We start from the raw sequence: 24,808 nt of genomic DNA, 5'->3' as shown, positions 1-24,808 counted from the left end.
TCGCCCACACTTCTGTAGTGATTCCAGGTTGCTTCAGTATGTGAAGCCAGATTCCTCTAGCCTGTGATATTATGGTGTTTCATCCAAGAGCATGTGAGGAAGTAATGGGTAATACCAGAGACCAGACATCACCTGTGGAAGCAGAATATGAAATTAGCAGGAAACTGGTTCCTGGGAAGAAAAAGGCCTAGGGAGCAGGTGGACTCAAGAGACTACAGGCTGGAAGACAAAATGAATCATTTTTTTTATTTTATTTAATCATCATTTAATAAATCATGTTTTATTCCAAGGAACTAGTAGTAGCCTAGTGCTTAGTACATTGTAGGGCTTTCGAAAATATTGATAAAAAATTATGTGCAAGGCATTATGTAATGACCAAAGGCTATATTTGTATCTATATAAAATGATATGAAATTTCACTCACACTTTTAATTTTACCTTGTAAATTGTCATATATTTATAGGTTACCATATCATGTTTCAATATGTATAGAGATATTATATGATATTCAAATCAGGGAAAGCACATTTCCTCAAACATTCATCATCTCGTTGCATTTAAAACATTCACAGCCCTTCCTTCTAACTTCACTGTAATAAGCTATACATTACCATTATCTGCAGTCACCTTACTATCAATTATAATTTCGGAATATAATTATTAAAATTTTAAACTATAGAACTTATCCATTCAACAACTAAACTAACAATTATTCAGTGTTTTATATCCGGAGCTCTGAAGGTTTCGCTTATATCAACTCATTTCATTGTCATAATTCTAGAAGATAATAAAAACCACAAAGAAGTCTTTGTAAGCTCAACCAAAATGCATGGATTTAGAGTGACCAGAAACCACTAGTCTATGCCGAAGGACAACGAACATGAGCCAGAGCTCTGTAGCCAAGCAGTTGCAGGCCTTTTCTTTCCATCACAGCTCTTTATTTATTTTCTTTGAGACAGAGGTTCTAATAGGCATTCTTTCAAGGCTGCCATAAGGTGATACTTGGTGTCTAGCGTCACCACATTCACAAAAGCCTCAAGCAGGTACTGTGTCGCCTATTCATGGTTCACTTCTTCCTCCCACCCTGATAGAATTTACTACCCAAGGCTCATTTTTACAAGTATATGTTATATATTTAATATTTTTATACTTTCCAAGTTACTAGCAGAAAAGATAGTTCAAACATGTTTGAGTCTCCCAGAAGACTGTAACAAACTCGGTTGAATTCTTTTTATTATTTTTTTTAAATAATTTTATACATTCACTTGTATCCCAGCTGTAGCCCTCTCCCTCTTTCCCTCCCAATCCTCCCCTCCCTCCCTCGTCTCCTCCCTGCCCCCTTCCGAGTCCACTGAGAAGGGGTGTCCTCCTCTCCTTTCGTCTGGCCTTAGCTTATCAGGTATCTTCAGGATGGTTGCAATGTCCTTATCTGTGGCTTAGTAATGCTGCTCCTCCCTCAGGGGGGAGGGGAAGCTCATGAGTTCATGTCAGAAACAATTCCTGCCCCCCTTACTAGGGAACCCACTTGGATACTGAGCTACCAAGGGCTGTGTCTGAACAGGGGTTATAGGTTATATTCATGCATGGTCCTTGGTTGGATAAACAGTATCATAGAATACCCCTGTGCTCAGATATATTTGGACCTTGTGGGGCTCCCTGTCCCCTCTAGGTTATACTAATTCTGCCTTCTTTCATATTATTCCCTACACTCTGCCGAAGGCTTGGTTATGGGTCTCAGCATCTGCTTTGATACACTGCTAGGTAGAATTCTTTACTCACAAGTTTTATCATTTACAGTTTTTATATCAGGAGCAGATGCTTCAGGTGTCAGCAAGCAACTTGCCAAGGTCACAGAGCTAATAAACCATGGAACCAAGATTCAAGCTTGGTGAATTCCTTGTTTTTAATTGCAGAGAAAAAAAATATTCAAGCTCAGGTGTTTAACCTCAAACTGTCCATCTAGCCATGTTATATTCCACTGCCTTGCACAGCTCCTTGCTCTAACAATGGCTATAATATTTATGTAAATAACCCATTGGTCAATATGCGTGAAATATTAGGCAATGAGCCTGTAGCCACTAAACTAGCTGTACTGGTGATTTTATTTAAAAGGCCTATTTCTATGCTCTGGGGGGAAATTTTTCAAAGCCCTGATTACTATGGACTGAGAAGTCCCTAGGAGTTCTGGGCTTTCTCAGGGGCTTACAGGTGGTTTTTGACTCAAGCCCTTGTGCCATAGCTTACTTTCTTTATTTTCTATAGAAACTCTTATGCAAGATTTTGACTGTTTTGCTGAATGTCACAAAAAAAAATCACTTCAAACCTTTGTGTAACCCTGTAAAATTTTCTGAATGTGGGTCATAAAAGGATTACCTTGCATAGTTCCTAGTACTGAATAGACATGGCATTCATTCACACCCCTTTTAACTTCCTCCCTTATCACAAGAAGTATGTGATGTTACTAATGATGTTTAGTGTATGCTTGTTTTGATTTAATCTTCTTTCCACTATAGCTGACCAAATTGGCAGAAAACGAAGTATCTACTTCCTAATTAACTGCAATTGTGTTTTTCTCATAAACCTTAAACTCTGCCATCCAGGAATCATTTTACCCTTTGTTCTCTTGTATCACAGAATGTTCATTAAGTTTTGATCTAAAAGGTGCTTTTTTGTTTACAGTAGTTTTGTTAGTGACTGGTCAATGCAGTGGCTGGCAAATAAAACTTAACCTGGCATATTTCTTCTTTTATCCTTCAAACAATGTTTGCAGATAAGTCTTGAGATGTAATTTAGGTCAGACCTGAAATTCTCTGTACTCACTGGACTTTAGTTCAATTAGGCATTTTGATTGTCTCTTACATGAGGCACCAACTGAGTAATAGAAGAGACACCAAGATAAGTGTGACTCTTGCAAAATCCTAGAGAAATACAAAGAACAAGAACCCAGACCAATAAAGGATAATTTCTTAAGAGAGAGGAGCAGGCCCCAAGGGATGTAATGCCTGAGCTTCCTGCTGCTTCGACAACACATTCAAGGTTTTAAAAATTTATCTTTGGCCTTAGAAGCCTTAGAAGCTCTAGTGCACAGTTACTCAGTCTCATGGCCTGTTCGATCTCATAGCCTGTGGCCTGTGGAAAGGAAGTAGATTGTGGTACGAAGTGTGCCAATCTAGGGAACATGTTCATTCACTGGTAGCCTGGCAGCAGAGGTACTGATAGGGAAAAGGGGCTGGCATCCCGGTGGCATCTCTTCAATGGCATGCTCTCCTACCACATTCCAACAGCACAACCTTCTGGGGACCAAACCTTCAACTATAACCTTTGGGGAACATTTTCTATCTAGACCATAACATGTACTTAAGAAGGAGAAGCAATTGTATCCAGCAGTGAAAATTATGAGGTGGTATTAGGTTTTTGTCTTTAAAGACTAAATAGAAATTTGATAAGCTGGGTGGTATAGAGAATATTCAAGATGGAAGGACCATAAAAACAATGGCTAATGAGAAAGAAACAAGTGTTAGCAGGAGTCAGCAGTGTGCTCTGCTTGGCAGAAGCATAAGATACTAAGAGTATAGGCTTTTTGGTCAGGACTGTGGGGATGGCATGTTAAAGGATGCGATCTCTAACCTACTGTGATGCAAAAAAAAAAAAAAAATGTACCACAACACAGAAAAACAAAACAAAACAAAATTAGTGGAGCCTGGAAAACCTTCTGGTCTGATAGTTATAAGCAGTTTTACACCCTGGGACATAGGACAGAATTTACATTTGGACCCAAATTGCTCAACCTGTCTTTGAAAACATCATTTCAACAGGCCTTTTAATTGTACAGGTTTAAAGCTAATAACTTACTATTTTTCTTAAAGAAAGCCAAAAGGCAATAAAGTAACCCAAATACAAATGCTCAGTTATGCTCCTGGAAAGTTACACATTTTTCCTCATTTTGGACGTAGAAATTATGTCTGAAAATTACTGGCTGTTGTTGAGAGAGCTGTTTATAAGCTCATGTCCCAGTGTATGTTTACAGATCAGGAATGAAAACCTGCCTGTGGGAGGGTTCCTACAAGAGGCCATTCCCTGTGTGCTGTAAAGGGTTGTATTTGGCTTGAGTCACTACATTCAGGCTAGACTCTTGCTACTAAAACTCTTGAATTGTACCTTTGACTTACAGTTACATAAAAAGGATGCTTTTGCCTTTAAGAGTTAAGAGGTTCTTAGGAAATATGAGATGGGATTAGGAGTAAAGAGTCAAGATTGTCATACAACTTATCCCTTAAATACTGTTTATAGAAATAATGTATGAGAGAAAACATGTATGACAATTAAGAACAGTAATTTATCATCAAAATGTGATTTGATGATAATACCTACTATAGAAAGTAGATATTTGCATATATAAAACAGTATATCTTGGAAAGGCCTGGGATAGACACATCATATGTTTTCCTACTTAATGCTATACTCAGGGCCATGTTTACAAGCACACATTACTCCTTCCTGCATCTTGTGATGGTGACATAGAGCTAAAGTTTCTGATGTCTTAAAGGTTATGATAGGCAGCTGTGCTTCTTGGCATAACCACTTCTCTAGCTACTCTGAAAACTTACTGACTTAAGTCATTTTTGTGTCCCTAATACATAGCAGTGTTATGGTGTATCATGATCAAATAAAGTAAATGAGACAGAATGGCTCTATAAATAGTACTTAGCAGGAAGTATCACTTTATGAGGTATGGGCTGGCCCTCAGAGTATTAGAAGGGTCTTTGAAGCCAAGGCCTGTAGAGAAGAGTTGTTAACAACAGTCTCACTCAGCTGTGGATCTTCCATGCAACATCATCAACAAGCCAAGCAAAATGTAGCCACAGGTACAAGAATGGCAGACAGAGAACAAGGTGATACCAACTGAACGGAAGAAGTCAAAGTATTGCTATTCACAGATGATATGATAGTATACATAAGTGACCTCCAAAATTCTTCCAGAGAACTCTCACAGTTCATAAACACCCTCAGCAAAGTGGCTGGATACAAAATTAACTCAAAAAAAAAAATTTGAAGCCCTTCTGTATACAAACAATAAACAGGCTAAGAAAGAAATTTGTGAAACAACTCCCTTCACAAAAGCCACAAATAATACCTTGGTGTAACACTAACCAAGCAAGTGAAAGACCTATATGACAAGAACTTCAAGAAAGCAAATGAAGAAGCTATCAGAAGGAAGATCTCTCATGGTCAAGGATCCACAGAATTTACATGGAAAAAAAATGGCTATCTTACCAAAAGCAATCTACAGATTCAATACAATTCCAATAAAAATATCAACACAATTCTTTACAGACCTTGAAAGAACAATTGTAAACTTCATATGAAAGCAAAACAAAAACAGAATAGTTAAAAATAATCCTGTACAATAAAAGAATTTCTGGAGGTATCTCCATCCCTGATTACAAGCTGTACTATAGAACAACAGTAATAAAAACTGCATGGTACTGGCATAGAAACAAACAGGTTGATTAATGGAATTGAATCAAACACTCAGAAATAAGCCCACACACCTATCAACACTTGATTTTTGACAAAGGTGCCAAAATCGTACAATGGAAACAAGATAGAATCTTCAACAAATGGTGCTGGCCTAACTGGAGGTCTGTGTGTAGAAGAATGCAAATAGATCCATATTTATCACCCTGCACAAAACTCAAGTCCATGTGGATCAAAGACCTTAACATGAAACCAGACACACTAAATCTAATAGAAAAGAAGGTGGGGAAAAGCCTGGAACTCATTGGCACAGGAGACAACTTTCTGAACAGAACTCCAACAACTCAGGCTCTAAGATCAACAATTAATAAATAGGACCTCATGAAACTAAGAAGCTTCTGCAAGGCAAAGGACACTGTCAATAGGACAAAACATCAGCAAATTGGGAAAAGATATTTCACCATCCCTTCATCTGACAGAGGGCTACTATCCAAAATATATAAAGAACTCCAGAAATTAGATACCAAAAAAACCAATAGTCCAATTAAAAAATGGGATACAGAGCTAAACAGAGAATTCTCAACAGACAAATCCTGAATGCCCAAAAACACTTAAAGAAATGTTCAACATCCTTAGTCATCAAGGAAATGTAAATCAAAAGGACTATGAGATTCCATCTTACATATTCCATCAGAATAGCTAAGATCAAAATCTCAAGCAACAACACATGCTGGCAAGGTTGTGGAGAAAGAAGGACACTCCTCCGTTGCTGGTGGGAGTGCAAACTTATACAACCATCGTAAAAATCAATTTGGTGGTTTCTGAAAAAATTTGGGAATAGTTCTACCTCAAGACCCAGCATACCACTCCTGGGCATATACCCAACAAAATGTTCCACCATACTACAAGGATATTTGTTCAACTATGTTCATAGCAGCTTTATTCATAATAGCCAGAAACTGGAAAAAAAATGCAGATGTCCCTCAACCAAACAATGAATAAAGAAAATGTGATACATTTACACAATGGAATACTACTCAGCTATCAAAAAAAAAGGAAATCACGAAATTTCCAGACAAATGTATAGAACTAGAAAAGATCATCCAGGTAACCCAGACTCAGAAATACATGCCTGGCTTTCAGGGAGAGCACACTGTGTCTGATGATCAGGGCAGCAGTGACTGCACAGCGACCAACAGACCGAACTGTGGGCCCCAAAACACCAGAGATTGTGTTCCCCAGGTAAAAGGAAACTCCGCGGCATGGGAAGCAATCAGGTCTGATTTCAGGTCACCTAGCTAAACCCCAGGAGAGTTCCTGGTGGCTACGGGGAGCCTTGTACAGGCTTTAGAGAGCCCTACAGGGCTAAGGTGCTAGCCCAGAGCCACATGCCTGCGTGCTCTGATCACCATTCCAGACTGAACTGTGGGCCCTACAACACCAGAGACTGGGTTTCCCTGTCAGGAGGAAATTCCATGGTGAGAGAAACATCAGGTCTGACCTCGGGTCACCCAGCCAAACCCAGCAGAAAAGTTCCCAGGTTCCAGCACACGCTCAGTCACCAGTGCAGAGCCATTCGTCTGTGCCTGTGTGTTCTACTCACCGTTCCAGACTGAACTGTGGACCCCAAAACATGACAGACTGGGTCTCCCAATTGGGAGGAAACCTTACAGTGAGGGAAACATCAGATCCAAACATCAGGGCACAGAGCTAATCACTGGGTTCTCACAGGCTCCAGTGCTGTAGCCTCCTGCCACATGCTTGAGTGCTGTGCTCACTGGCCACTGATTACCTCGTGGGTACTGGGACACACTGCTCCAACCTCAAATGAACAGATGCCTGGGACCCACAGGTTAGCCCAAGAAACTTCTCCAAAGCTCAATCTGACTCTTTAGCTGAACTGACCAAACATTGGGGCTCCCTGGTTCTTCAAGAGGGCTGCACCCAGCAAACACAATATAGAGCAGCAGCAGCAGCTCACTAAATTCAGAGCAAGAAAGCCAGTAGCAGGGCAGCTGACTCCAGGATTTCTCCTGGTAAGAGGAGAGCCCCTCGGCTCCCGAAGAGCCCAGTTACCCATAAGACCATACGCCTGAGAGGAGCTGTGGAAATTCCCTGAGAAGCATCAGCCATTTGGCCACCATAGCCAAAAATCTGAGGAGGCCTCCTTCAGGAACAACCATCTTTCTGCCAAGGGGATTTTCCCAACCACGCAGGGCTCCAGCAGGTATCAGAAACTAACAGTCAACACCTGAGACAGCCAGATGGGTAGAGGAAGGAGTAAAAGTACAATTAAGAAAAGCCACAGCAATATGGCATCTCCAGAACTCAGTTATCCAAGGGCAAGTCGCCCTGGATACCTTAACATAAGTGAAATTTAAAAAAAAAAAAATGACCTTAAATCTATGCTTATGAAGATGATGATTTAGGAAACAAATAAAATCCGCAAAGAAATCCAGAAGATACAGACAAAACTTTGTGGCCTTTAGAGAGGAAATAATTAAATCATTTAAAGAAATAAAATAAACAAAGGGAAGTTCAAACAAATAGGTGAAGGAATTGAAGTAAAAGAGGGAAAATACAAACATGTGAAGGAACTCAACAAAATAGTTCAAGATCTGAAGATAAAAAAGGGAAAAATTCAAGAAAACACAAACAGGAAATCAAGCAGAGGGAGAAATTAAGGAAGAAAACAGAAACTACAGAGGTAAGCATATACAACAAATTATAAGAGATGGAAGAATCTCAGGTGTTGAAGATACAATAGAAGAAATTGGTGTATCCATCAAAGAAAATGTTAAAGCTAAAAATTTCCTGACATAAATCATCCAAAACAAAGGACAACATGAAAGGATGAAACCTAAGAATAATAGGAAGAGATAAATAAGATTACCATCTACAAGGTTCAGAAGATATTTTCAAAAGAAATCATAGAAGAAAATTTCTCCAATTTAAAGGAGAGGTCTATAAGCATACAAGAGGCCTACATAACACCTATTATATTAGACCAGAAAAGAAAATCTTCCTGGCACATAATAATCAAAACACTAAATATATACAATAAAGAAAAAAGCTAAAAGCTTCAAGGGGAAAAGGACAAGTAACATATAATGGCAAACCCATCAGGATCACACCTGACTTCTCAACAGAGACTATGAAAGCCAGAAGGGGCTAGACAGATATCATGCAGACCCTAAGAAAACACAGATATCATCCCAGACTACAACTAGAAGCTTCAAGGGGAAAAGGACAAGTAACATATAATGGCAAATCCATCAAGATCACACCTGACTTCTCAACAGAAACTACGAAAGCCAGAAGGGGCTGGACAGATATGCAGACCCTAAGAGAACACAGATATCATCCCAGACTACTATACCTGGAAAAACTCTCAATCATCATAGACAGAGAAAACAAGATATTAAATGACAGAAACAAGTTTAAAGAGTACCTATCCACATATCCAGCCTTACAGAAGATACTAGAAGGAAAAACACAACCCAAAAAAAGGTAACTGCACCCAGGAAAACACAAAAAATAAATAACCTCAATACAGAAAAAAAAAGTCACAAAGAAAGACAATACCTGAGAGTAAAGGGCTGGAAGATGACTTTCCAAGCAAATGGACCCAAGAATCAAGCCAAAGTAGCTATTCTAATATCTAATAATAGACTTTCAACCAAAATTAATCAAAATTGATGAGGAAGGTCACTTCACCAACATCAAAGGAAAATTCCACCAAGAAGACATCTCAATTCTGAACATCTATGCCCCAAATACAAAGGCACACCCATTTGTAAAGGAAACATTAATAAAACTTAAACCACACATTAATAATGGGAGAATTAAACACCCACTCTCATCAAAGGACAGGCCAATAAAACAGAAACTAAACAAAGAAACAATGACTCTTACAGAGGTCATGAATCAAATAGACCTAACAAACAGCTTCAGACCTTTTCACCCAAACATTAAAAAAAAAAAAATTACATTCTCAGCACCTCATAGAACCTTCTCCAAAACAGACCATGTAGGTGGCACAAAGCAAGCCTCAACAGAATCAAGAGATTGAAATAATCCCTTGTATCCTATCAGACTACCATAGAATAAAGCTGGACCTCAACAACAACAGAAATAGCAAAAAGCCTACACACACATGGAACCCTAAACAACTCTCTACACAATGACTCCTGGGCCAGGGAAGAAATGAAAAAAGAAATTAGAGAATTCCTAAAATTCAATGAAAATGAAAGCACAACTTACCCAAACTTATGGGACACAATGAAAGCAGTGCTAAGAGGAAAGTTCATAACACTAAGTACCTTCATAAAGAAATTTGCAACATTTCATACAAGCAACTTTATGGCTCACCTGAAAGCCTTGGGGGAAAAAATAAGCAGACACACCCAAAAGGAGTAGACAATTGGAAATAATCAAACTTAGGGCTGAAATTACTAAACTAGAAGCTGAGAACAATTGAAGGAATCAATGAAACCAAGAGCTGGTTCTTTGAGAAAATCAACAAGATAGACAAACCCTAAACCAAACTAACTAAAAGGCAAAGACACATTAAACAAATCAACAAAATCAGAAATGAAAAGAGGGACATAACAACAGACACTAAGGAAATCCAAACGATCATTAGGTCTTACTTCAAAAGTTTAAACGCCACCAAATTTGAAAATATAAATGAAATGAACAATTTTCTTGATCGGTCCACTTACTAAAGCTGAGTCAAGATCAGGTAAATCAATTAAATAGTCCTATATCCCCTAAGGAAATAGAAGTAGTCATCAAAAGTCTCTCATCCAAAAATAAAAATAAAAAAATAAAAAATAAAAAGCCCAGGGCCAGATGGTTTCAGCACAGAATTCTACCAGACCTTCAAAGAAGAGCTAAAACCAATACTCTTCAAACTATTCCACAAAATAGAAACAGAAGGAACATTACCAAACTCATTCTGTGAAGCCACAATCACCTTGATACCTAAACCTCACAAAGACGCAACAATTAAAGAGAATTTCAGACCAATCTCCCTTATGAACACTGATGCAAAAATACTCAACAAAATACTTGCAAATAGAATCCAAGAACACATCAAAGATATCATCCATTATGACCAAGTAGGCTTCACCCCAGGTGTGCAAAGGTGGTTCAATATTTAAAAATCCATCAATGTAATCTACCAAATAAACAAACTGAAAGAAAAAAAGCATGATAATCTCTTTAGATGCTGAAAAACATTTGATAAAAATCTAACACCCATTCATGCTTAAAGTCTTGGAGAGATCAGGGATTCAAGGCACATACCTAAACATAGTAAAGTCAAAATACAGCAAGACTATAGCCAACATTAAACTAAATAGAGAGGAACTTAAATCACTTCCCCTGAAATCAGGGACAAGGCAAGGCTGTCCACTCTCTCTATATCTCTTCAACATAGTACTTGAAGGCCTTGCTACAGCAATAATACAAGTAAAGGAGATCAAAGGGATTCAAATTGGAGAAGAAGTCCAAGTATCACTGTTTTCAGACGCTATGATAGTATACATGAGTGACCCCAGAATTTGTACCAGGAAGCTCCTACAACTGATAAACACTTCAGCAAAGTGGTTGGATAAAAAAGTTAACTTAAAAAACTCAGTAGCCCTCCTATATACAAAAGACAAAAGGGCCGAGAAAGAAATTTGGGAAACAATGCCCTTCACAATAGCCACAAAAAAACATAAAGTATCTTGGTGTAACTCTACCCAAGTAAGTGAAAAACTTGTTTGAAAAAAACTTCAAGTCTCTGAAGAAAGAAATTGAAGAAGATATCAGAAGTTGGAAAGATCTTCCATGCTAATGGATCGGTAGGATTAACATAGTGAAAATGGCCATCCTGCCAAAAGCAATCTACAGATTCAATGCAATTCCCATCAAATTACCAAAACAATTCTTTACAGAACTTGAAAGAACAATTCTTAACTTCATATGGAAAAACAAAAAGCCCAGAATAGCTAAAACCATCATGTATAATAAAAAATCTTCTGGAGTTTTCTCCATCCTTGATCTCAATCTGTACTATAGGGCAATAAAAATAAAAATGGCATGTTACTGGCATAACAGTACCATGACTGTTGGACCAATGGACTCAAATCAAAGATCCAAAAATAAATCCACACACCAACGGACACCTGATTTTGACAAAGAAGCCAAAACCATATAATGGAAAAAAGACAGCATCTTCAACAAATGCTGCCAGAAAAACTGGATTTCTATATGTAGAAAAACACAAATCTGTCACCTTGCACAAAATAAAGTCCAAGTGCATCTAACACCTCAGCATAAAAACAAACACACTAAATCTGTTAAAAGAAAAAGTAGGGAAGAGCCTCAAATTCATTGGCAGAGGAGACAACTTCCTGAACAAAACACCAACAGCACAGACTCTAAGATCAACAATCAATAAATGGGACCTCATGAAACTGAAAAGCTTCTGTAAATCAAAGGACACTGTCAACAAAACAAAATGAATGCCTACAAATTGGGAAAAGACCTTTACCAAACCTATATCCAATAGAGGGCTAATATCCAGAATATATAAAGAACTCAATAAATTAGACACCAACAAAGAAAATAATCCAATTTAAAAATGAGATACAGAGCTAAACAGAGAATAGAGGATTATCAATTGGCAGAGAAATTTAAAGAAAATGCTCAATATTCTTAGTTAGCAAGGAAATGTAAATCAAAACAATTCTGAGATTCAATCTTATACTGATCAGAATGGGTAAGATCAAAACTCAAATGACAACACATGCTGGAGAGGTTGTGGAGAAAGGGGACCACTCCTCCATTGCTGGTGGGAGTACAAAATTGTACAACTACTTTGGAAATCAATCTGGTTCTTTCTCAAAAAATTGGGAATAGCACTACCTCTAACTATGCCACTCGTGGGTATATACCCAAAAAATGCCCCACCATTCAACAAGGACATTTGCTCAACTATGTTCATAGCTGCTTTATTTGTAATATCCAGAATCTGAAAACATCTTAGATATCCCTCAATGGAGAAATGGATGCAGAAATTGTGGCACATATATACAATGGCTACTACTCAGCTATTAAAAACAAGGAAATCATGAAAATTTCAGGCAAATGTACCCAGAAACAGAAAGACAGGCATGGTATATACTCACTTATAAGTGGATATTAGCCTTATAATATAGGATAGCCATACTAAATCTACAGACCTAAAGAAGCTAAACACAAGGAAGACCCTAGGAAGGATGCTTAAATCTCATTCAGAATGGCAAACAGTATTGACACAAGAAGTGGTGAAAGAGAGGGAATATGATGGGAGTCTACTATAGAGGGTCCTCTGAAAGGCTCCGTCCAATAGGGGATTGAAGCAGATGCTCAGACTCACAGTCAAACTTTGAGCAGAGCTCAGGGAGTCTTATAGAAGAAGGAGGGGGATAGAAAGACACAGAGGGGACAGGAGCCTCAAGAGAAAGCCAATAAAAAATCTGAGCCCAGGTGGTCCTGCAGAGACTGATATACCAACCAAGGACCATGCATGGAGAGGACCTAGACCCCCTGTTCAGATGTAGCTGATTGGCTGCTCAGTCTCCAGGTGGGTCCCTAAGTAAGGGGATCAGGGGCTGTCTCTGTTATGAACTCAGTTAATTGCTCACCCCTGATGATGCGGCCTTACCAGGCCACAGAGGAAGAGGATCCAGGCAGTCCTGGTGAAACTTGGTAAGTTATGTGCAGATGGCAGAGGAGGAGAATTTCCCCTTTCAGTGGACTAGAGGTAGGGGATAGTGGGTAAGAGAAAGGGGGTGTGGGCCTGGGAGAAGTTGAGGGAGGGGCTTCAATTGGGATATATAATGAATAAAATGTAAAAAAAAAATAAAAAATAAAAATCCTGCTATAAAAAAAGATATGCATGTATGGTATGTACTCACTTGGAAGTGGATATTAGCCATAAAGTACAGCATAGCAATGATATAATCCACAGACCCTAAGAATCTAAGTTAGAAGGAGGACCCAAGGGAGATTCTTGAATCTCACTCAGAAAGGAAAATAGAATAGGCATTGGAGGTGGATGGAGGAAGGGAACTGGGTAAGAGTGGGGATGGGGAGCAGGGGTGGGAATTAAGAGTAGGTTGAGCAGGGTTGAGAGGGCTGGTGAGAGAATGGAAATCAGAGGTGGAGGTATATCTGGGATTTTTCAGAGACCTGGAATTGGGGAGACCCCCAAGAAGCCTATGAGGGTCACCCTAGCTGAGACTTCTAAGCAGGGAATATGGAGACTGAAGTGGCCACCTCCTGTAGGACTTCCAGTGGAGGGATAGGGACACCAACCCACCCACAAAACCTTTGACCCAAAATTTGTCCTGCCTATAAGATGTGCAGGGACAAAGATGGATCAAGGATTGAGGGAATGGCCAACTAAAGCCTGGCAGATACTTGAGACCCATCCCATGGGAGAGAACCAATCCCTGACACTATTAACTCTGCTATGCTTATAGACAGGAACCCAACATAACTGTCTTCTGGGAGGCTTCATATAGCAGCTGATGGAAACAGGTGTAGAGACCCAGAGCCAAACAAGAGAGAGCTTGGGGATTCCTATGGAGTAGTTGGAGAAATGATTGAAGGAGCCTGAGGATCAAGCACTCCACAAGAAGACCTACAGAGTCAACTAACCTGGGCCCATGGGGGCTCACAGAGCATGAACCACCAACAAAAGAGCATGCATGGACTGCTCCTGGGCCCTCTACACATATATAGCAGATGCACAGCTTGGTCTTCATGTGAGTCCCCCAACAACTGGAGCAGAGGCTATCTCTGACTCTGATGCCTCCGTCTGGCTCCCGTTTCCCTAACTGGGCTGCCTTGCTTGGCCTCAGTGGGAGAGGATGCACCTAGTCCTGTAGTGACTTTAATGTGCCAGGGCAGGTTGGTACACACAGGGGATTCCCCTTCTCTGAGAGGAGAAAGGGGATTTGGGGGGAGAAGGGAAGAGGAGTGGGACTGCAATCAGGATGTAAATTGAGCATATATATAGAATGGCAATGTCTACTCCAGGGCTGACCAGCTGCTCTCTGGCTGGAACTGAGGCCTGCTCCACAGAAAGGAGTCCTCCTCTAGTGCTGTCAATCTAGACAAAAGCCCATTGCTGACTATGTAATAGGTCCTAGTGGAAAAGTCACTGCTGTTATTTTGCTAAACATAGATGATGTGCTCATCAAATTGCCATGTGTGTGCGTGTGTGTTTATACCCACAAATTGCTGCTGCTATCATCTTTGGTCAGAGAAGCTTCTTTGTCTTAACAGTCTGTAATAACCTCACAGACTCATAACTGACCAGTGTGATGAAACTAAGTGACAGCTGAAAGCTCACCCATAAACTGGATATCTACATTCCCCAAGGGACAAGAAACAATGTGGAAAGGGGAACAGAAAAAAAAAGTGTAAGAGGTGGAGAACAGGTGTAGTATGTGGAACATCAAGTGCTAGGAATGACATGAATAGCCTTTGTGTATTTGACCTCATGGCAGCTGTGAGTACCTGCACAAGCTTGGGCCCATCAACATCCTAGTACGGAGAAGAAAACTTAGGGGATTCCACCCTTCCTTGAGGAATCACACTGTCAATGGATAATGAAGGAAGGAGAAATATTTTCTTCAGTGGTATGGCAACTGGCAAGGTGCCCATGTCTCCTTAAATAACCTTTCACCTATGTCCCTATAAGTAACTCTAGTAGAACTGTAACTCATTGAGTCATCAAAGGAGGGGCAGTGTTAGCAGAACTAGTTAGGAAAGGAAGGGAATCAGGAAAAACAAATGGGGGATTAGAGAGGGCCTTTTGAGTGACCATAATCAAATACATTATATGCATATGTGAAAATTCTACCATGAAACTCACTGTGTATAATTAACATACACTGTTTTAAAAAGAGATGTACAAAGGAGACCATTTTTTTAAGGAGATAGATCCTCTTAATAAGGCAACTTGAAAGATTTCAGCTAGAATCCTCTCTTTCCAACTGTATGCTTTCATACCCTTTTCAATCCAGATCTGCTTCCTCTAGAACTTCACTATGGCCAACCTGGACCTACTCCACGCTGTCCCTTCCTAGCTGGCATCTAGTTGGAGGGTTCCTCTTCTTTCTTGCATCTTTTAGCCCATCAATTTCATCTAGCTACAGTATAGTTCTCTCCCCAGGAACTAACGATTTAAAAAACACATTAGAAGAAATGCCAAACCCATTTCAAATTATCAACAAAAACAACATTATTGGTTTGAAAGAGATAATCCTCAGCTTCCTCAACTATACTAGTTGGGAGTGTATCAAGGGTGTGTGTAGGTACTAAAGGCAATGTAAGAAAGAGTAGAAATGTATATATTACCCATAGGCTAGATATTTTAAAAACTGAAATAATCTTTATTTTTCTTTCACATTTGAGGTTGCCATCAACACAATTCAAAATTCGACTATTAGGTAAGCCTTTTGACATGATAAAAATTATGTCTTAACTATGACTTCATGAATGAATAAACAAATGAGATCCAAGACCAAGAAGTGCTGTATGCATTATTTATTTTAAAATGGGACCTCCTAAAGGAAAAGGTTGTCATCAATAAGAATACTATAGAAATCACTATGGCAGTTCCTAAGAAAGATGGGAATAGATTAACCTCAAGATCCAGTTATATCACTCTTGGGCATATCCCCAAAGGATGCTTTATCCTAATGCAGGAACCCTTGCTCAATCATTTTTATTGCTGCTCTATTCATAACAGCCAGAAATTGAAAACATCTACATGCTCTTCAACAGAAGAATGGATAAAGAAAACATGGTACATTTACCCAATGGTGTATTACTCAGCTCTTAAAAAAAAAAAATCATGAAAATTTCAGGCAAATGGATGGAACTAGAAAAAAAAATCCTGTGTGAGGTAACCCAGACCCAGAAAGATAAATATGCTATGTATTTGCTTATATCTGGCTATTAGCCATTAAATAATTGATAACCAAGCTCTAATCCATAGACCCAGAGACACCAAGAATATAGGAAGTGACCGTAGGGAAACGTGTGGCTCTCACTGGAAGGAGGAACTTCCTTCCAGTGGAGAGGGTGGGAACAAAAATAGGAGAATCAGGTGGGAAGGGGAGGGGAAGTGGATGTGAGGGAAGGAATGAGAAGAGAGACAGCTAGAATTGAAGGGCATTTGACGGGCTGTATGAAAACCTAGTGCTGTAGAAGCTTCCTATAATATATGAAGGCAGTCCTAATAAAATTTCCAAATAATGAGGGAGATGGGGACCCAACTGGCCACTTCTTGTCTCTAAACAAAGCTTCTAGTACCAGGACTAGGTTTCATCCAATTGAGTTGATAGCAGAAGGGGTCCGATCTAAATCCCCAAACAACACAGGCTGTTGCCAAGACAATAGGTTGTGCTCTATAAACTGACAGCAAGGCCCATTGCTGAAGACACCACCTACAAAATTCATTGATCGTGGAGAAGTTGAACGGGTGCCTACATACATAGAACCTTCATTCTCATGCTCTAGTGTCTTTGACACAAAAAGGGACTCTGCAGGCTGCCAAAACAAAAATGTAAACACCAGTCCAATCACAAAATCTCTGATCTACAATCTGTCCTGACTGCAAAATATGCTAAGGAAATGGTGGCACAATGTTTATGGTAATAAAAAACCAATATCTGATTTGACATAACACCCACTCCACAAGATGGAACCCACACTTGACATTGCTTGGGTGACGGAGAACCAGAGACTAGACAGCCCTGAGACCTATTGTAAAAGTCAAATGTTACTGGTCTAAACAAACAAACAAACAAAAAAAAAAGTAACAATAAAATGATGCCTAATGGTATTCTGCTAGACTCACAGATCAGCACCTTGTTCAGCTGTCATCAGAGAGCCTTCTTCTATCAGCGCTGGGACCAACAGACCCACAGCCAGGCTTAGAGTGAAGACCTTGGAACACACAGCTCCAGATAAGATGTCTCCATCAATTCTCTCCCTTCAGAGCTCAGGAAACCTTGGGGAAGCGCAGTTAGAGGAAGCTGGGGAGACAGAGGGGTCGAAGGACACCAAGAAAACAGGATTGATGGAGCACCACAGTAATCACAGCACTCAGGGAAGCAGAGGTGGGCTGATACCTAGGAGCTCAAGGCCAGCCTGGTCTACAAACTGAGTCCAGGACAGCCAAGGCTACACCGAGAAACCCTGTCTCCAAAAAGAGAGAGAGAGAGAGAGAGAGAGAGAGAGAGAGAGAGAGAGAGAGAGAGAGAACAGAGCCTTCTAAATCCACTAAACAAGGCTCCTATGAACTCACAGAGACTGAAGCAACAAGCACAGAGCCTGCATGGCTGTGCACTAACTCCCCTGCATACATATTGTATCTTTCAGCTTGGTATTTTTATGGGACTCCTGACTGTTGGAACAAGTGGGTATCTGACTCTTGTGCCTTCTCTTGTCGCACTTTTATTTAAATTTGTTTGTTTGCCTTATCCAACTTGATATGATAGATTTTTTTAATCTTTCAATGATTTATTTTGTTATGTTTGTTATCTCTTAGAAGCCTGTGCTTTTCTAACGAGAGAGTGAGAGGGAGTGAGTGGATCCAGATGGGGGAGAAACTGGGAAGAGTAGAAGGAGGAGAAACTATTCAGATTATACTGTATGAGAAAATAATCTATGTTTGATAAAAAGGAAAATATATGAAATTGAAAAATAAAAGAGCACTAACTCTTTTAAAAAGAGTACTAATTTGTGTTTAAAGATGGAAATACAGTGATCTTAAGTTTGCATTTGGCATCTGAAAAAAGATTAATTGATAAGAGCAAAAAGGGGGCTACACGTTTTCCATTGGACCTTGTATTCCTGGCCTTTGATATAGTCAGCAGATTGCAAAAGTTGAAATTCAAGACTTTCCTGTAATCATAGAGAAGAGGGAATATTATAAGGACCCAAGCTTCTGGGAACATTGCTGTCATGGATAACGACATGTAACTGTCATATGCAAGAAGACAGGTATTAGAGGGAAATGGCCAAACCAGTCTCTGAACCCTACACATAGGAATACAAACGGAAAAGAGAAGGGTATTTGAAACTCGTTTATTCAAGAACTTATGGAGAACCCTCCTATAGAAGACTGGGCACAGCATTTTATTTTATAAAAATAAAAATAAGGAATCATATGAAAGAAGAGAGAGTTAGTAAGACCTGGAGAGAACAGGAGCTCCACAAGGACCAAATATTCTTGGGCACAGGGGCTTGTCTGAGACTGATTCTCCAACCAGGGACCATGCATGGATATAACCTAGAACCCCTGCTCAGATGTAGCCCATGGCAGCTCAGTATCCAAGTGGGTACCCTAGTAAGGGGAACAGTGATTGTCTCTGGCATGAACTCTGCAGCTAGCTCTTTGACACCCCCCCCACCTCCCGTGGGAGGAGCAGCCTAGCTAGGCCACAGAGGAGGACATTGCAGCCAGTTCTGGTGAGACCTGATAAGCTAGGGTCAGATGGAAGGGGAGGAGGACCTCCCCTAACAGTAGACTTAGATAGGGGCAGGGAGGAGATGAGGGAGGGAGAGTGGGATTGAGAGGGAATGAGAGAGGGGGCTACATCTGGGATACAAAGTAAATAAACTGTAATTAACATAAAAAATTAAAATTTAATAAATAAATAAAATAAAAATAAGGAACAGGTTCTAGAGAAGGCAAGCACACAGAGTAAAATTTGGGAAAGCACAATGATGCCATTTTGTGTAAGATTTCATGAGTTATCAGATAGGTAGGAGCACAGCTAATGAATCAGATAGGCTTGAGGCTGGCACTGGCTCTTTGCTCACAAGCCACATGGATATGGAAAGAAGAAACAGTGGCCCTCATTCTCTACAGGGGAGTAGAGAATAAGTGGTATCATTTCATAAATGGGTGCCATGGTTCTGGTATAGAGCAGACATTTGATAAAATAGTAATGTGTGGGGCTGTTATTGTATCCATAAAGTATGCGTGGTAACATTAATCCTGGACAAAATTCTAAAATTACCAAATAATGTTTTTCTAATCCCTAAAAAGAAAAGATGTGACCATGTGTTCAAAATAGATTCTATAATGGGTTTGTCAACAAATTAGGTACAATCAACCTCCCTTTATTTTTGACATGGTTCCCTCCATGCTTGGTTACTGACAAGTGAAGCAACAGGAAGAAAGTAAACAAACCGTCTTCAACTACTCCATAAGGCCTGCAGGAAACCAGCTGGCCGGATGACAAACTGATAGGGAGATTTGCATGTGGTTGACTGCTCTTGCCAAAGGGTGATATAAATCTGAAGGGAGGTAAAAATGGGTCATTGTTCCTCCATTCTAATTCAATGATTTCATAAGAAAATAAGAAAAGGGCACTGATGGCAATCTGAGAAAATATAAAATCTAATTACAGAAGCTGTGATAGATTCAAAACCCAGAAGAGCCTTCTTGGAAGCAGCCGTAGGTCCGTTAATGAACTCCTTTCTCTGTGTAATCTATAAAAGAGGCATGAGTATAAGAGACTGCATGCTCAAAATTCATAGAGTAAACAATTAAAGTCACATATTCTACTTCAAACTAACCACAGGGGAAATGTTAAGCTACTAACCAAATTGTACATGTAAAGATGTGTTCCTTTTATACATGGTGATACATAACACTGTAAACCATACAGAAAAGGGCTATGCTACACTAAGTATGAATACAATTAAAAATGAAATTGGATGCCTAATGCCCTGGTTTTATAATTTTGATCAATATTTAAAACTATCTTTTAATGATATAAATATAACTTTCTCTTTGAATTTTCTGATAAACTTCCAAATTATAAACAGATTCTGGCTTCAAGATTAAAGTAAAAGTTATTTTCTCTACCTAGAAGAATTGAACATTCAAACTGCATGTTTAGAATTTGCTAAAATTGGCATAGATATTTGCCTAGCATTATTACTTAGAAATTTCCATAGAGACTTATAGTTTATGTCATAGTAGTAATATAGGCTATCTCCATGGAGGATGAAGCAACTGTTTAAGTGAGAATATAGGTGTTGTAATCTTTCTATTCCTGGAACTTGACAGAAGTTTTCCCAGATGTGAGAAAGTCTGAAGTTCAGATGATGGACAGCCAGATATGTCTGAATGTGGCTGATGTGCTCCAGGCAATGTAAACCTGGAGGAAAGTGGCCATTATTCTGCAATTCCTTGTCAATGGCTTCATGAACATATTATAAAATCGCTGATGACAATCTGACAAGATATGGCTTCTCATTAAATAAGATGTGACAGGCTACTGTGACTTCTCCACAACTCATAGGAGTATGCTTCTGGAGTATGTTATCCCCCCATTTGCACAGCAATACCTCAGCAAAAGGGAAATTACTGCTGAGGCAGATAACCGGTATTCATCATTCATAGTAAGTTCTGGCGTGCTTGCATGTGTTGGTGTACGTTTTTTAGCTATTTTATTTGGGTTCTTATATCTCTAACTGCCTTCCAACCCTACCCTTTCTAGGTAGGAAAGAAGGTTAGAGGGAACAGGGAGAATAGACCTGTATAGGCTTCTTCCTGCTGATTAGGGATGTAGGGTTCCTTGGAGCAAACCAATGTCAGGATATCCAGATGCTTCTTCTCATCAAACAGCAACAAGAGCAACCAGCATCAGCAGCCTTCACTGCTTCAGAGCCCTAAGGGTTCTGGTATCTATCCCCTCTGAAAAGTTCCCAGAATTCCAAACATCAACTCATCCTCAGCCCTATTAGTGTACAAGGCAAATCATAATCACCTCCTGTAAGGCAGCCTCTTCTCTCACAGTTGCGATTAAAACAATAACATCTTCACATAACATAACTGGCTTTTTTGAATTTTTTAATTTGTATTTTAATTATTACAATTTATTCACTTTGTATCCCAATTGTAGCCCCCTCCTTCATCCCTTCCCAATCCCATCCTCGCTGCCTCTTCTCCTCCTATGCCTCTCCTGGAGTCCACTAATAGGGGAGGTCTTCCTCCCCTTCCATCTGACCCTATCCTATCAGATCTCATCAGGACTGGCTGCATTGTCTTCCTCTGTGACCTGGTAAGGCTGTCTCCCTGTCAGGGCTTTAAGAGATCAAAGAGCCAGCCACTGAGTTCATGTCAGAGACTGTCTCTGTTCCCATTACTAGGAACCCACTTGGATACTGAGCTTCCATGTGCTACATCTGAGCAGGGATTCTAGGTTATCTCCATGCATGGGCCTTGACTGGAGTATCAGTCTCAGAAAAAAAACCCTGGGACCAGATTTTTTTGGTTCTGTTGCTCTCCTTGTGGAGCTCCTGTCCCCTCTAGATCTTTCTATCTTCCCCTTCATTCATAAGATTTCCTGCACTCTGCCGACAGTTTGGCTATGAGTCTCAGCATCTGCTTCGATACCCTGCTGGGTAGACTCAAAGGCCCTCTGTGGTAGGCTCCTTTTCTGTTCCCTCTTTTCTCCCTCTTCCAATGTCTGTCCCCTTTGCCTTCCTGAGTGAGGACTGATCATCTTATCCAGGTTTCTCTTTCTTGCTTAGCTTCTTTAGGTGTACAGATTTTAGTATGTTTATCCTATATTATATGTCTAATATCCACTTATAAGTGAGTATATACCATGTGTTTCTTTCTGCTTCTGGGATACCTCACTAAGGATGACCTTTCCTCGTTCCCACCAAACAACAGCCTGCAGACTGGGAAAGGAACTTCACCAACCCTATATCTGACAGAGGGCTAATATCCAGAATATATAAAGAACTCAAGAAGTTAAATAGCAACAAATCAAGTAATCCAATTTAAAAATGGGATATAGAGCTAAACAGAAAATTCTCAATAGAGGAATATCAAATGGCAGAAAAACACTTAAAGAAATGTTCAGTGTCCTTAGTCATCAGGGAAACACAAATCAAAATGAACCTGAGATTTCACCTTACACCCATCAGAATGGCTAAGATCAAAAGCTCAAGTGAGAACACATGCTGGAGAGGATGTGGAGAAAAAAGAACCCTCCTCCATTGCTGGTGGGAATGTAAACTTGTACAACCACTTTGGAAATCAATCTGGTGCTTTCTCAGACAATTAGGAATAGAGCTACCTCAAGATCCAGCTTTACCACTCCTAGGCATATATCCAAAATATGCTCAAGTATACAACCAGGATATTTGCTCAACCATGTTCATAGCAGCTTTATACATAATGGCCAGAATCTGGAAACAACCCAGGTATCCCTCAATGAAGAAATGGATACAGAAATTGTGGTACATTTACACAATGGAATACCACTCAGCAATTAAAGACATAACTGGGTTTTTAAATAAACCAAAATTTTCACTACATACATGAAATGTATTCCACATAGAATACTGTCTCCACCCCCTGAAATTCGTGTCTTTCCCAAAACGTCAAAGCATAACTATTTGTGAGAGGGAGTTTGTATACATACAGCTAGTTTAAGTTGAAGCCACTCTAGAAAGGAAAACCTAAATCTAATCTGTCCATTGACCTCCTAACAAGATGCCAAGAGATACACACAGAAATGATGATGTGGAGACAGGAGACAAAAAAAAAAGTGCATAGTGCATCAGCAAGGCAGGCTGTACCAAGGATTGCTGTTAACACTCGAAGCTAAGGGAAAGATAACGAACACAGTCTCTTGGAGCTATATAGAGGACATAGCTCTGCCAAATCTGAGAATCCTGCCTTCCTTCAGCTGCTGAGTCATCAGACAGAGCCTCCCTTCTTGTCACCTTGTCACAAGCCACAGTGGCCTTTCCAAACCCTAGTTCTTATCCCGTTAGTCATTTCCATTAAACACACAATTTCCCAAACTGCCTTCAGGATAAACCCCCAACTTACTCTATAACTCCCCGTCCACTCCTCCTAGGTTTCCTTTGACACCTTTGCAACCACTGGGCCTCTGTACCTTTAATTCCCCATGTCTAGACTCTTCCTCCTCTTCTGCTTTCTCAACACAGGAGGTTCTCTCTTTCTCTCTCTCCTCTCCTTTTCTTCCCCTCCCCCCCAACAAAGATTGCCTATGAATCTAATGCTTCCTCAAAACATTTTTACCACTCTGTTGCAAGTGGTTGTTCATTTGTACAACATGGAGGGATTTTACCCTTCATTACTCAGACACAAAAACAAAGTCACATTTCATTATTTCCAAAATTAAAACTAAATGTACTCCCCCATTTCACCCTCTTGACTCAAAAGAATTTAATCATGGGCTCCCTCCCTGTGTTACCTTTCATGAGATCACCCAAGAATTCAGAATTCATAAAGGAGCAGAAAAAAACATACAAACAGTGATGCTGACACACTGAATTCCAGTTCCAGGATGCAACCAGGCACCACAACACAACAAAACACAGAACATTCTCCAGCGTCATAGGTGACTCAGGCACTACCACAGCCTTCAGAAATGGTAAGAGACCAGCGACTGACACAAAAGTAAAAAAGGAAAAAAACAAGCCAGACATGGTAGCACTCGGAGAGGCAGGGGAAGGTAGATCCTTGTGAGTTCAAACCTGGTCTACAAATCAAGTCCAGGACAGCCAAAGCTACACAGAGAAAGCCTCTCTTGAAAAACAAACAAACAAAAAAGCTGAGAACTGAATGATAATTTTTTTTCTGCTCCTCCACTACAACTGCACACATTTCCATGTAAATCCTGACACAGGTGGGGAAGTTCTAAGTATAAATTTAAAAAAAATCAGAACAAGACAATTTGAACATAGGGAACTTCCCAGAGACTCATACTCCAACCAAGGACTATTCATGGAGATAACCTAGAACCCCTGCACAGATGTAGCCCAGGGCAGTTCAGAGTCCAATTGGGTTACATAGTAATGTGAAGAGGGACTGCCTCTGACATAATCTGACTGGCCTGCTCTTTGATCATCTCCCTCTGGGGGGGGGGAGCAGCCTTACCAGGCCACAGTAGAGGACAATACAGCCACTTTTGATGTGAACTGACAGACTAAGATCAGAAAGGAGAGGAGAACCTCCCCTATTAGTGGACTTGGGGAGTGGCATGCAAGCAGAGGGAGGAGGGAGGGTGGGATTGGGAGGAGAGGAGGGAGGGGCTTATGGGGGGATGCAGAATGAATAAAGTGTAATTGATGAAAAATTTAAGAAAAAAGGGAAAAAAATAATTTAAGAACCTTAAATGACTTTCAAAATTGGAGGAAAACATGGAGTTAGTCAATTGGCATGGAGCACGTCTCGCCCCTGGGGGCAATGGTCTCCTGAACCTACTCAGAC

The sequence above is a fragment of the Meriones unguiculatus genome, chromosome 6 (assembly GCF_030254825.1).
Source record: "Meriones unguiculatus strain TT.TT164.6M chromosome 6, Bangor_MerUng_6.1, whole genome shotgun sequence".
Lineage (NCBI taxonomy): Eukaryota > Metazoa > Chordata > Mammalia > Rodentia > Muridae > Meriones > Meriones unguiculatus.
The sequence above is the reverse complement of the archived record's forward strand: the minus strand, read 5'-3'. Positions refer to the sequence as shown.